Raw genomic sequence first — 14,578 nt, 5'->3', positions numbered from 1 at the left:
AATAATCAAGGAAAAAATTAACAGGCACTTGGAGAGGTTTAAACTAATTAACGAAAGCCAACATGGATTTGTAAAAGGCAGATCATGTTTGACTAATTTAATTGAATTTTTTGATGAAGTAACAGGGAGGATTGATGAAGGGAATGCAATGGATGTTGTCTACATGGATTTTAGGAAAGCATTTGAAAAGTACCACATAGAAGGCTCATTAACAAAATTGAGGCTCATGGAATAGGTGGGTCAGTGGCAGCTTGGATAAGGAATTGGCTTAAGGACAGAAAACAGCGAGTTTTGGTAAATGGCTGTTTTTCAGACTGGAGGATGGTCGACAGTGGTGTTCCCCAAGGGTCAGTGCTGGGGCCACTGCTTTTTGATATATATAAATGACCCGGATATTGGAATAGAGTAGAATTTCAAAATTTGCCGATGACACCAAACTTGGGGGTGTGGCAAACGGTGAGGATGATACCAATCGACTGCAACGGGACATAGAAAGGCTAGCAGAATGGGCAGACAAGTGCCAGATGAAATTTAATACAGAGAAGTGTGAGGTGATGCATTTTGGCAGAAGGAACAGGGAGAGGCAATATACACTTAATGGCACAGTTTTAATGACTGTGCAGGGACAGAGGGAGTTAATGTGCTTAGGTCCCTGAAGGTGGCAGGACATATTGAGAGAGTGGTTAACAAAGTATATGGGATCTTGGGCTTCATAAATAGAGGTATTGAGTACAAAAGTAGAGAAGTTATGCTGAACCTTTATAAAGCACTGGTTAGGCCACAACTGGAGTATTGCATCCAATTCTGGTCACCACACTTTAGGAAAGATGTGAAGACCCTTGAGAGGGTGCAGAGGAGATTTACCAGACTGGTTCTGGGGATGGGGGATCTTAACTACAAGGACAGGTTGAAGAAGCTGGATTTGTTTTCACTAGAGCAAAGAAGGTTGAGGGGTGATTTGATAGAGGTGTACAAGATTATGATGGTTTTGGATAGGCTAGACGAGGAAAGGCTGTTCCCACTAGTTGATGGTACAAGGACCAGGGGACACAGATTTAAGGTTTTGGGCAAGAGATAGAGGGGGGATGTGAGGAAAAACTTTTTTATGCAGCAAGTGGTGAGGACCTGGAATTCGCTGCCAAATGAAGTGGTGGAAGTGGAGACACTCAATGTTTTCAAGGGGAGACTGGATAGGCACTTGAGGGAAATAACATTGCAGAGCTATGGGGATAGAGCGGGGGAAAGGGATTGACTGGATTGCTCTATGGCCTAGTAATTCGGTATAGCCGTGTTTGGGGCGCTAGTCCTGGCGATGCGCAAAGTTTAGCGCCAGGCACAATTTAGCGCCACCTAGCGCGATATTGGGTTGCAGCGCCCCTAAAGGTGATTGCGGCGCTAAATCAGGCGCTGTACGCTACTCTTAAGGCGCTAACCCGGCAGCGTAACCCAATTTCGCGGCGGCGGGGCACAGCGAGGGTGCTGTCAATAATCACTTTCCCTGAGACACACTGGCGCCGGCCAGCTCTTAAAGGGGCAGGTCAATTGGCATCACCAGACACACTCACTGCCTTGTAGGCCTTCAAAGCGGTGGGAGCCTACCTGTGGCGCACCAGCCTAGCAAGACATGGAAAGGGTGAGGCAGAGGGCAGAACGCCCCACTGATGGGGCATTGGATGCTTTGCTTGGCGCAGTGGAATCAAGGCCAAGGAAGATGGTCGGAATGTGATTTATGTTTTGGACAGTCTCCCGGGTGTGAGGCAGTTATGTGTCAGTGTATTAGTTTTGCTTTCTGTTGCCATAGCTTTCTCATGTTTGAAGGAACCACATTTTGTGTAATGAAACACTTTCTTCATTTACAATGGCCATGCCTTCTATTTACATGCAGCTTGCCCTTCACAGGCTTGGGGGTATCAGACCGGTTCCATTCCTGTTCTTGGAATGGCAGCAAGCATTCCGTGAGAGGGGCCTAGAAGCTACTTCTGATCAGCCTCTGACGCGCAGCCTGAGAAGAGCCGCTCGCGTAGAAGTTCATGCCAGCAGGCATCTTCTCAGCCACCGACAGATGTCCTGCACCTTATCTGAGGCTGCAGATCTGGCTGAAGCAGCTGGCACAGCTCAGTCACCACCTCCTTTCTAAATCGCAGCCTTCTTACACACTGCTCCTCGGGCATGTTCATGTAGGAAAACTGCTGTCGGAAAACCCTGCCAGCGTAAGGTCTGCTGTGGCGACGTCTGTTGGCCCTCCTCCGTCTGGCCATGCCCGCCCCCCTCTCCCAGCGTCTCAGTGCCCTTTCCAGATGATTCAGCAGCAGGATGTTCCCCTCCAATGCAGCCCCCATAATAAGTGCCCACAGGAAGGTTCCCCGTTGTCAAGGCTCACCAACAGCAAGGTGATGGTCAGAAGGCTGAAGATCGTCTGCCTGCACTGGCTCAGTGGTCAAATGGCTCTCAGTGTGCAGCTCAGCAACTCTTTGTAGCTCTCGAGGAAGTTGTGCTCCAAAAATGGCTGCCGCATTTAAACCACACCAGTCCCCTTTAAATAACGCTCCTCCAGCCCGAGAGCGACTTGGTAAGGCCCAGGTAAGCTGTCACTATTAGCGCCAGGCGCTACGGAGGGGGGCGCCACTGAATTTCCGGTCCGGGGCACCCAAAAGGCGTTGCACACAAATGACATCATAATTAGCCTGCGCCCATGAGCGGGCGCTAAGATTTAGCGCCGGTGCTAAATGCATGCTAAATATGGGGCTAGGCGCCTTGCGCCCACCCGGAAATTGGCTACCGCCCCACTTCTCGGCCTCTTTAGGCGTTAATCAGTGGCGCTAACAACCGAATTTCTCCCCCTATGACTATTCCCACTGCCCCACTCTCTCCCCATAACCCTGTATCAATCCCAAACTAATCCCACTGCCCTGCTCTCTCCCCATAGCTCTGTATCAATCCCAAACTAATCCCACTGCCCCCTCTATCCCCATAGCCCTGTATCAATCCCAAACTAATCCCACTCTCTCCCCATAGCCCTGTATTAATCCCACTGTTCCACTCTCTCCCCATAGCCCTGTATCAATCCCAAACTAACCCCACTGTCCCACTCTCTCCCCATAGCACTGTATCAATCCCACTGCCCCACTCTCTCCCCATAGCCCTGTATCAATCCCAAACTAATCCCACTGCCCCACTCTCTCCCCATAGCCCTGTATCAATCCCAAACTAATCCCACTGCCCCGCTCTCTCCCCATAGCCCTGTATCAATCCCAAACTAATCCCACTGCCCCACTCTCTCCCCATAGCACTGTATCAATCCCACTTACCCACTCTCTCCCCATAGCCCTGTATCAATCCCAAACTAATCCCACTGTCCCATTCTCTCCCCAAAGCCCTGTATCAATCCCAAACTAATCCCACTGCCCCACTCTCTCCCCATAGCCCTGTATGAATCCCAAACTAATCCCACTGTCCCATTCTCTCCCCAAAGCCCTGTATTTCCCAAACTAATTCCACTGCCCCACTCTCTCTCCCTATAGCCCTGTATCAATCCCACTGCCCCATTCTCTCCCCATAGCCCTGTATCAATCCCAAACTAATCCCACTGCCCCACTCTCTCCCCAAAGCCCTGTATCAATCCCAAACTAATCCCACTGCCCTGCTCCCTTCCCATAGCCCTGTATCAATTCCACTTCTCCAGGCTTTCCCCATAGCCCTGTATCAATCTCAAACTAATCCCACTTTCCCACTCTCTCCTCCTTAGCCCTGTATCAATCCTAAATCTAATTCCACTGCCCCGCTCTCTCCCTATAGCCCTGTATCAATCCTAAATCTAATCCCACTTTCCCACTCTCTCCCCATAGCCCTGTATCAATCCTAAATCTAATCCCACTTTCCCACTCTCTCTCCATAGCCCTGTATCAATCCTAAATCTAATCCCACTTTCCCACTCTCTCCCCATAGCCCTGTATCAATCCCGCTGCTGCACTCTCCCCGTAGCCCTGCATCAATCGCAAACTAATCCCACTGCCCCACCCTCTCCCCATAGCCCTGTATCAATCCCACTGCCCCGCTCTCTCCCCGTAGCCCTGTATCAATCCCAAACTAATCCCACTGCCCTGCTCTCTTCCAATAGCCCTGTATCAATTCCACTTCTCCAGGCTTTCCCCATAGCCCTGTATCAATCTCAAACTAATCCTGCTTTCCCACTCTCTCCTCCTTTAGCCCTGTATCAATCCTAAATCTAATCCCACTGCCCCGCTCTCTCCCCATAGCCCTGTATCAATCCTAAATCTAATTCCACTGCCCCGCTCTCTCCCCATAGCCTTGTATCAATCCTAAATCTAATCCCACTTTCCCACTCTCTCTCTCTCCATAGCCCTGTATCAATCCTAAATCTAATCCCACTGCCCCACTCTCTCCCCATAGCCCTGTATCAATCCCAAACCAAACCTAAACCCTGCTCAACCATTCCCTGTGGCAAAGCTTTTCATGCTCCCGACAACCAACCTCTCCTCACTCTCAGTGATAATTTTAAATTGATGACCTCTTTTCACTGACTCCCCAACCAGAGGGAATAGCCTTTCACTATTCACTATCAAAACTTTTCATATTTCTAAAGACCTCTATGAAATCTTCTCTTGGCTTTCTCTGCTCCAGTGGAAACAGTCCCATTTTCTCGAGTCTCTGCTCATAATTAAAGTCTCCTATCCCCAATATTTGGCAAGTTGCTGATTGGATTTTTTTTGGGGCAGGGGTGGTTTGTTCCAGCATCAGCTGTGAAACTGATTCCACAAATCTGAGGGACTGGGCTGTTCAGTGGGTTAAAATCTGGGACCAATCCAGCTGGGTCTGCTGGCTGTATGAATCCAAAGAGAAATGAGTTTAGATAATCCCAACCCAGGTCCCATTGGGCAACGGACCTCGACATAAACCTGCCCCAATTCTCCAACATCACTCAGACATGGTAGAACTGTGTATTGCGGGAAATGGAACTGACATGGAGGTACTGACCAAAGGCTGTCTCTGGCAGCCAGCGGGACTGACGAAGACTGGGCACAGTATCAAGGAACTTTATTCTGCATCCAACCTGTGCTCTACCTGACTGGGGGCAGCCGAGACTGAATCTGGGACTGAGGAGTGTTCCAATCCTGGTACCATCAGGTCCTACCCGAACCTAAATATACAAACATACACATCAATATGTCAACTTAATCAAAGCCGAGATCTAATCAGGGAGCTCTGGTGACATTTGAGACTCTATTGGAATGCGGAGGCTAGTTTCGACTCGCTCTCTGCTACCCTCTGAATAGGGCACAGTGCAGGGCTCTCCAGTTAATACCCAGAGTGAGCTGAGAGACCCAAGAAAGCACTGATAGTAACATTACTGTTCCCACGACACGTCCCTACATGAACTGTACTTCAAGATAACTCCCGGTCATGTTTCAGGAGGTTTACAGCACCCGGTACTTCTTATCAAACGTTGATTTATTACTGGGTTCAATTCATAACACAAGGTACATGTGCCCTCACGATTGTGTCAGTAATGACCAGGAAATTCCTCGAGTTCCTGCTCCCGCTCCAACGACATTACTTCGCCAGATATGCGGTGGGAATGATGTTTACCTGCGTAATCGAGGTGTCCATCGCATTCTCAGCAAAGTGACGCCAGCAGAATGGGCACCGAGGAAATCCCTGAATGAGTAAAAAGTGGTTGGCCAGAATCCCAGCCATAGAGAGAGGGAGGGACTGTACAACCCGGGTCACTGGGAACAGCAAACGACATCAGGGCAAACACACCTGTACCTTTTTCCATCAACTTCCTTCCAACTCCCTCAACCCCACCGACACACCTCCCTCAACCCCACCGACACACCTCCCTCAACCCCACCCACCCACCTCCCTCAAACCCACCGAACTCAACACCACCGAACCCAACTCCCTCAACCCCACCGACACACCTCCCTCAACCCCACCGACACACCTCCCTCAACCCCACCGAACTCAACACCACCGAACCCAACTCCCTCAACCCCACCGACACACCTCCCTCAACCCAACCCACCCACCTCCCTCAACCCCACCGAACCCAACTCCCTCAACCCCACCGACACACCTCCCTCAACCCCACCCACCCACCTCCCTCAACCCCACCGAACCCAACTCCCTCAACCCCACCGACACATCCCTCCCACCGACCCGCCTCCTTCAACCCCACCGACCCACCTCCCTCAACCCCACCGACCCACCCCCCTCCCTCAACCCCACCGAACCCAACTCCCTCAACCCCACCGACACACATTCCTGCCTCAATCCCACCGACCCAACTCCCTCAACCCCACCGACCCACCCAATTCCCTCAACCCCACCGACCCAACCCCACCCACCCACCCAATTCCCTCAACCCCACCAACCCACCTCCCTCAACTGCACTGACACACCTCTCTCAACCCCACCGACCCAACTCCCTCAACCCCACCAACCCACCTCCCTCAACCGCACCCACCCTACTCCCTCAACCCCACCGACACACCTCCCTCAACCCCACCCACCCACCTCCCTCAACCGCACCAACACACCTCCCTCAACCCCACCGACACACCTCCCTCCCTCAACCCCACCGACCCAACTCCCTCAACCCCACCCACCCAATTCCCTCAACCCCACCCACCCACCTCCTTCAACCCCACTAACCCAACAACTCAACTCCACCATCCCAACTCCCCAAGCTCCCTCAACCCCACTGACGCATTTGCTCCATCGGCCAATCGCATTAGCACATCTCTCAATCCCACCTAACTATCTTCCCCCACCCCCAATGACTCACTGAATCACTGTCTGCCTCAACAGCGGGAGGGTTCTCAGTGCAGTGAAATTACATCATTCACTGATCAGAGACTGGGCTATCAATTCAGACTGTGAGAAACTAACAGCTTTTATGGTTACGATAGCAAAATACTGCAGATGCTGGAAATCCGAAATAACAACAGAAAATGCTGGAAAATCTCAGCACGTCAGGCAACATCCGTGGACAGAAATTAGAGTCGACGTTTCGGGTCAAAACCCTTTATGGCTGAGTCAGTCACTGGTTTGCTGTGATGAGAAAGGCATTGCACTCTTTCAATCTGCCTCTAACTATCAGTGATATGTTAGTGCTGGCTGAAGATCGGCAGCTGGCTGATATCATCACGTGTGAAGTGAGCTACATCCACAGCTTGCAAGAGCACTGATCTCTGAGTATATCAGGGACAGCTTCAGGGACAGCTTGCACTGAGTACCACCCAGTCTAAACCACCGCTCCTGCTCACACTCCATGCCCATTAATGTCCCACCCAGTCTAATCCCTCTCTCCTGCTCACTCCCCATGCCCATTAATGTCCCACCCAGTCTAATCCCACTCTTCTGCTCACTCCCCGTACCCATTAATGTCCCACCCAGTCTAATCCCTCTCTCCTGCTCACTCCCCGTACCCATTAATTTCCCACCCAGTCTAAGCCCTCTCTCCTGCTCACTCCCCGTACCCATTAATTTCACACCCAATCTAATCCCTCTCTCCTGCTCACTCCCCGTAGCCATTAATGTCCCACCCAGTCTAATAGCTCTCTCCTGCTCACTCCCCGTACCCTTTAATATCCCACCCAGTCTAATCCCACTCTCCTGCTCACTCTCCCTACCCTTTAATTGTCACCCAGTCTAACCCCTCTCTCCTGCTCACACTCCATGCCATTTAATATCCCACCCAGTCTAATCCCTCTCTCCTGCTCACTCCCCGTACCCTTTAATATCCCACCCAGTCTAATCCCTCTCTCCTGCTCACTCACCATGCACATTAAGGTCCCACCCAGTCTAATCCCGCTCTCCTGCTCACTCCCCATGCCCATTAAAGTCCTACCCAGTCTAATCCCTCTCTTCTGCTCACTCCCCATGCCAATTAATGTCCCACCCAGTCGAATCCCTCTCTCCTGCTCACACCCCGTACCCATTAATGTCCCACCCAGTCTAATTCCTCTCTCCTGCTCACTCCCCATACCCTTTAATATCCCACCCTGTCTAATCCCACTGTCCTGCTCACTCCCCGCACACTTTATTATCCCACCCTGTCTAATCCCACTCTCCTGCTCACTCCCCGCACCCTTTAATATCCCACTCTGTCTAATCCCACTCTCCTGCTCACTCCCCGCACCCTTTAATATCACACCCAGTCTAATGCCTCTCTCCTGTTCACTCCCCGCAGAATTTAATATCCCACCCAGTCTAATCCCACTCTCCTGCTCACGCCCCGTACCCTTTAATATCTCACCCAGTCTAATCCCACTCTCCCCTCTCTCCCCGTACCCATTAATATCCCACGCAGTCTAATCCCTCTCTCCCGCTCACTCCCCGTACCCTTTACTATCCCACCCAATCTAATCCCTCTCTCCTGCTCACTCCCTGTACCCTTAAATATCCCACCCAGTCTAATCCCACTCTCCTGCTCACTCACCCTACACTTTATTTGTCACCCAGTCTAACCCCTCTCTCCTGCTCACTCCCCATGCCATTTAATATCCCACCCAGTCTAATCCCTCTCTCCTGCTCACTACCTGTACCCTTTAATAATATCCCACCCAGTCTAATCCTTCTCTCCTGCTCACTTCCTGTACCCTTTAATATCCCACCCAGTCTAATCCCTCTCTCCTGCTCACTCACCATTCCCATTAATGTCCCACCCAGTCTAATCCCTCTCTCCTGCTCACTCCCCATACCCATTAATGTCCCACCCAGTCTAACCCACTCTCCTGCTCACTCCCCGTACTCATTAATATCCCACCCTGCTAATCCCTCTCTCCTGCTCACTCCCTGTACCTATTAATGTCCCACCCAGACTAATCCCTCTCTCCTGCTCACTCCCCGTACCCATTAATATCCCACCCAGTCTAATCCCTCTCTCCTGCTCACTCCCCATACCATTTAATATCCAACCCTGTCTAATCCCACTCTTCTGCTCACTCCCCGGACCCTGTAATATCCCACCCTCTCTAATCCCACTCTCCTGCTCACTCCCCGCACCCTTCAATATCCCACTCTGTCTAATCCCACTCTCCTGCTCACTCCCCGCACCCTTCAATATCCCACTCTGTCTAATCCCACTCTCCTGCTCACTCCCCGCACCCTTTAATATCACACCCAGTCTAATGCCGCTCTTCTGCTCACTCCCCGCATAATTTAATATCCCACCCAGTCCAATCCCACTCTCCTGCTCACTCCCCGTACCCTTTAATATCTCACCCAGTCTAATCCCACTCTCCCCCTCACTCCCCGTGCCCATTAATATCCCACCCTGTCTAATCCCACTCTCCTGCGCACTCCCCGCACCCTTCAATATCCCACTCTGTCTAATCCCACTCTCCTGCTCACTCCCCGCACCCTTTAATATCACACCCAGTCTAATGCCTCTCTCCTGCTCACTCCCCGTACTGTTTAATATCTCACCCAGTCTAATCCCACTGTCCCCCTCACTCCCCATGCCCATTAATGTCCCACCCAGTCTAATCCCTCTCTCCTGCTCACTCCCCATGCCCATTAATATCCCACCCAGTCTAATCCCACTCTCCTGCTCACTCCCCATTCCCATTAATGTCCCACCCAGTCTAATCCCACTCTCCTGCTCACTCCCCGCACCCTTTAATATCCCACCCAGTCTGATCCCTCTCTCCTGCTCACTCCCCGCAGCCTTTAATATCCCACCCAGTCTGATCCCTCTCTCCTGCTCACTCCCCGTACCCATTAATGTCCCACCCAGTCTAATCCCTCTCTTCTGCTCACTCCCCATGCCCATTAATGTCCCACCCAGTCTAATCCCTCTCTCCTGCTCACTCCCCGTACCATTAACGTCCCACCCAGTCTAATCCCTCTCTCCTGCTCACACCCAGTACCCATTAATGTCCCACCCAGTCTAATCCTACTGTCCTGCTCACTCCCCATACCCTTTAATATCCCACCCTGTCTAATCCCACTGTCCTGCTCACTCCCTGCACGCTTTAATATCCCACGCTGTCTAATCGCACTCTCCTGCTCACTCCCCACACATTTAATATCCCACTCTGTCTAATCCCACTCTCCTGCTCACTCCCCGCACCCTTTAATATCACACCCAGTCTAATGCCTCTCTCCTGCTCACTCCCCGTATTGTTTAATATCTCACCCAGTCTAATCCCACTGTCCCCCTCACTCCCCAAGCCCATTAATGTCCCACCCAGTCTAATCCCTCTCTCCTGCTCACTCCCCATGCCCATTAATATCCCACCCAGTCTAATCCCACTCTCCTGCTCACTCCCCGTTCCCATTAATGTCCCACCCAGTCTAATCCCACTCTCCTGCTCACTCCCCGCACCCTTCAATATCCCACCCAATCTAATCCGACTCTCCCCCTCACTCCCCGTACCCATTAATTTCCCACCCAGTCTAATCCCTCTCACCTGCTCACTCACGATGCCCATTAATATCCCACCCAGTCCAGTCCCTCTCTGCTGCTCACTCCCCGTACCCATTAATGTCCCACCCAGTCTAATCCCACTCTCCTGCTCACTCCCCGTACCCATTAATGTCCCACCCAGTCCAATCCCACTCTCCTGCTCACTCCCCGTATCCATTAATATCCCACCCAGTCTAACCCCACTCTGCTGCTCACTCCCCGCACCCTTTAATATCCCACTCTGTCTAATCCCACTCTCCTGCTCACTCCCCGCACCCTTTAATATCACACCCAGTCTTATGCCTCTCTCCTGCTCACTCCCCGCATAATTTAATATCCGACCCAGTCTAATCCCACTCTCCTGCTCACGCCTCGTACCCTTTAATATCTCACCCAGTCTAATCCCACTCTCCCACTCACTCCCCGTACCCTTGAATATCCCACCCAGTCTAATCCCTCTCTCCTGCTCACTCCCTGTACCCTTTAATATCCCACCCAGTCTAATCCCACTCTCCTGCTCACGCCTCGTACCCTTTAATATCTCATCCAGTCTAATCCCACTCTCCTGCTCACTCCCCATGCCATTTAATACCCCACCCAGTCTAATCCCTCTCTCCTGCTCACTCCCCGTATCCATTATTGTCCCACCCAATCTAATCCCTCTCTCCTGCTCACTCCCCATGCCCATTGATGTCCTACCCAGTCTAATCCCACTCTCCTGCTCACTCCCCATACCCTTTAATATCCCACCCTGTCTAATCCCACTCTCCTGCTCACTCCCCGCACCCTTTAATATCCTACCCTGTCTAATCCCACTCTCCTGCTCACTCCCCGCACCCTTCAATATCACACTCTGTCTAATCCGACACTCCTGCTCACTCCCCGCACCCATTAATTTCCCACCCAGTCTAATCCCTCTCTCCTGCTCACTCCCCGTACCCATTAATGTCCCACCCAGTCAAATCCCTCTCTCCTGCTCACTCCCCGTACCCATTAATGTCCCACCCAGTCTAATCCCTCTCTCCTGCTCACTCCCCATACCCATTAATGTCCCACCCAGTCTAATCCCTCTCTCCTGCTCACACCCCGTACCCATTAATGTCCCACCCAATCTAATCCCACTGCCCTGCTCACTCCCCATACCCTTTAATATCCCACCCTGTCTAATCCCACTGTCCTGCTCACTCCCCGCACCCTTTAATATCCCACCCTGTCTAATCCCACTCTCCTGTTCACTCCCCGCACCCTTTAATATCCCACCCAGTCTAATCCCTCTCTCCTGCTCACTACCTGTACCCTTTAATAATATCCCACCCAGTCTAATCCCTCTCTCCTGCTCACTCACCATGCCCTTTAATGTCCCACCCAGTCTAATCCCGCTCTCCTGCTCACTCCCCATGCCCATTGATGTCCCACCCAGTCTAATCCCTCTCTCCTGCTCGCTCCCCGTACCCATTAATGTCCCACCAAGTCTAATCCCTCTCTTCTGCTCACTCCCCATGCCAATTAATGTCCCACCCAGTCTAATCCCTCTCTCCTGCACACACCCCGTACCCATTAATGTCCCACCCAGTCTAATCCCTCTCTCCTGCTCACTCTCTATGCCTATTAATGTCCCACCCAGTCTAATCCCTCTCTCCTGCTCACTTCCCATACCCTTTAATATCCCACCCTGTCTAATCCCACTGTCCTGCTCACTCTCCGCACCCTTTAATATCCCACCCTGTCTAATCCCACACTCATGCTCACTCCCCGCAACCTTTAATATCCCACTCTCCTGCTCACTCCCCGCACCCTTTAATATCAGACCCAGTCTTATGCCTCTCTCCTGCTCACTCCCCGCATAATGTAATATCCCACCCAGTCTAATCCCACTCTCCTGCTTACGCCTCGTACCCTTTAATATCTTACCCAGTCTAATCCCACTCTCCCGCTCACTCCCCGTACCCGTTAATATCCCACCCAGTCTAATCCCTCTCTCCCGCTCACCCCCTCTACCCTTTATTTGTCACCCAGTCTAACCCCTCTCTCCTGCTCACTCCCCATGCCATTTAATACCCCACCCAGTCTAATCCCTCTCTCCTGCTCACTCCCCGTACCCATTAATGTACCACCAAGTCTAATCCCTCTCTCCTGCTCACTCCCCGTATCCATTATTGTCCCACCCAGTCAAATCCCTCTCTCCTGCTCACTCCCCGTGCCCATTAATGTCCCACCCAGTCTAATCCCTCTCTCCTGCTCACTCCCCGAATCCATTATTGCCCCACCCAGTCTAATCCGTCTCTCCTGCTCACTCCCCGTACCCATGGATGTCCCACCCAGTCTAATCCCTCTCTCCTGCTCACTCCCCATATCCATTAATATCCCACCCAGTCTTATCCCTCTCTCCTGCTCACTCCCCATACCCTTTAATATCACACTCTGTCTAATCCCACACTCCTGCTCACTCCCCGCACCCTTTAATATCCCACCCATTCTAATCCCACACTCCTGCTCACTCCCCGTACCCTTTAATATCTCACCCAGTCTAATCCCACTCTCCCCCTCACTCCCCGTACCCATTAATTTCCCACCCAGTCTAATCCCTCTCACCTGCTCACTCACGATGCCCATTAATATCCCACCCAGTCTAATCCCTCTCTCCTGCTCACTCCCCGTACCCATTAATGTCCCACCCAGTCTAATCCCACTCTCCTGATCACTCCCCGTACCCATTAAGGACCCACCCAGTCTAATCCCACTCTCCTGCTCACTCCCCATGCCCATTAATGTCCCACCCAGTCTAATCCCACTCTCCTGCTCACTCCCTATGCCCATTGATGTCCCACCCAGTCTAATCCCTCTCTCCTGCTCATTCCCCGTATCCATTAATATCCCACCCATTCTAATCCCACTCTACCGCTCACTCCCTGTACCCATTAATGTCCCACCCAGTCTAATCCCTCTCTCCTGCTCACTCCCCGTACCCATTAATGTCCCACCCAGTCTAATCCCACTGTCCTGCTCACTCCCCATACCCTTTAATATCCCACCCTGTCTAATCCCACTGTCCTGCTCACTCCCCGTACCCTTAAATACCCCACCCTGTCTAATCCCACTCTCCTGCTCACTCCCCGCACCCTTTAATATCCCACTCTCTCTAATCCCACTCTCCTGCTCACTCCCCGCACCATTTAATATCACACCCAGTCTTATGACTCCCTCCTGCTCACTCCCCGCATAATTTAATATCCCACCCAGTCTAATCCATCTCTCCCGCTCACTCCCCGTACCCTTTAATATCCCACCCTGTCTAATCCCTCTCTCCTGCTCACTCCCCATACCCTTTAATATCCCACCCTGTCTAATCCCACTCTCCTGCTCACTCCCCGCACCCTTCAATATCCCACTCTGTCTAATCCCACTCTCCTGCTTACTCCCCGCACCCTTCAATATCCCACCCAGTCTAATCCCTCTCTCCTGCTCACTCACGATGCCCATTAATATCCCACCCAGTCTAATCCCTCTCTCCTGCTCACTACCCATGCCCATTGATGTCCCACCCAGTCTAATCCCTCTCTCCTGCTCACTCCCCATATCCATTAATATCCCACCCATTCTAATCCCACTCTACCGCTCATTCCCCGTACCCATTAATGTCCCACCCAGTCTAATCCCTCTCTTCTGCTCACTCCCCATGCCCATTGATGTCCCACCCAGTCTAATCCCACTCTCCTGCTCACTCCCCATACCCTTTAATATCCCACCCTGTCTAATCCCACTCTCCTGCTCACTCCCCGCACCCTTTAATATCCTACCCTGTCTAATCCCACTCTCCTGCTCACTCCCCGCACCCTTCAATATCACACTCTGTCTAATCCGACACTCCTGCTCACTCCCTGCACCCATTAATTTCCCACCCAGTCTAATCCCTCTCTCCTGCTCACTCCCCGTATGCATTAATGTACCACCCAGTCTAATCCCTCTCTCATGCTCACTCCCCATACCCTTTAATATCCCACCCTGTCTAATCCCACACTCCTGCTCACACCCCGTACCCATTAATGTCCCACCCAATCTAATCCCACTGCCCTGCTCACTCCCAATACCCTTTAATATCCCACCCTGTCTAATCCCACTGTCCAGCTCACTCCCCGCACCCTT

Source organism: Somniosus microcephalus, chromosome 12 (assembly GCF_052327205.1).
Source record: "Somniosus microcephalus isolate GS21.2 chromosome 12, FLI_Smic_1.0, whole genome shotgun sequence".
In the NCBI taxonomy this organism is placed as follows: Eukaryota; Metazoa; Chordata; class Chondrichthyes; order Squaliformes; family Somniosidae; genus Somniosus; species Somniosus microcephalus.
The sequence above is the reverse complement of the archived record's forward strand: the minus strand, read 5'-3'. Positions refer to the sequence as shown.